Source organism: Perognathus longimembris, chromosome 12, assembly GCF_023159225.1.
Source record: "Perognathus longimembris pacificus isolate PPM17 chromosome 12, ASM2315922v1, whole genome shotgun sequence".
Classification (NCBI taxonomy): domain Eukaryota; kingdom Metazoa; phylum Chordata; class Mammalia; order Rodentia; family Heteromyidae; genus Perognathus; species Perognathus longimembris.
Genome location: NC_063172.1, coordinates 13,803,578 through 13,804,285, shown reverse-complemented (window position 1 = coordinate 13,804,285; position 708 = coordinate 13,803,578). Strand labels below are relative to the sequence as shown.

General features: G+C 38.1%; 1 non-coding gene across 1 annotated transcript; it reads left to right on the top strand.

Annotated features, from left to right (window-relative positions):
• Window positions 1–262: 262 nt before the first annotated feature.
• LOC125361122 lies at window positions 263–390 on the top strand. The gene has a single exon (XR_007212906.1). It is a non-coding gene; the product is annotated as a small nucleolar RNA SNORA51 (small nucleolar RNA).
• Window positions 391–708: the final 318 nt, after the last annotated feature.

Genomic DNA, 708 nt, shown 5'->3' with positions numbered 1-708 from the left:
TCATTAATTTATTTGATCTGTTATAATTGATTGTTATACATGGTGAGAAATAGACATCATTCCTTTACATGTGAATATCCAATTTTCCTAGAACTGTTGTTGAAGAGGCTGTCTTTTCTTCAACATATGTTTTTGGTACCACCGTGACACTAGCCGTTACAAAAAGAAAAACAGACAAACAAACTTCTGGGGCCCTTTTCTCCCCCTCAATATTTCTTCAAAGCTCTTCTTATAGATTAATCTCATTAAGAGAAACTACCTGGGCCTCTGGGTGCTTACCTCAGGCTGTATTCTTACACTCAATAGAAAGAGGATTCCGAGTAAACCTTGCCCGTATACACCTAAGCCCACGCCCTGTACCTGGTATGTATTGTGAATGGGGAGACATGGGGAAAATGGTATACTACCTTATCTTTGGAGCTATGTCTCTTCCAGTCCTCTGCCCATTTAAAATAAACCAGTCACCGAAGAACCAATACTGTAATGACTTCCCTTACATAAAATAGCCATAAAACAAGTCACAGCAGAGCATCACAAGAGCCCAATAGCTATACTCTTATGAACACAAAAGATGATGCTAAGTGAAATGAACTCCATGTTATGGAAACGATTGTTATATCACTGTTGTAACTACTTTCAATGTGCTATGTGTAAATGTAGCTTCTATTATTGATTATCTTCTTGTATCCCCTTCCTGTGGTTGTACCT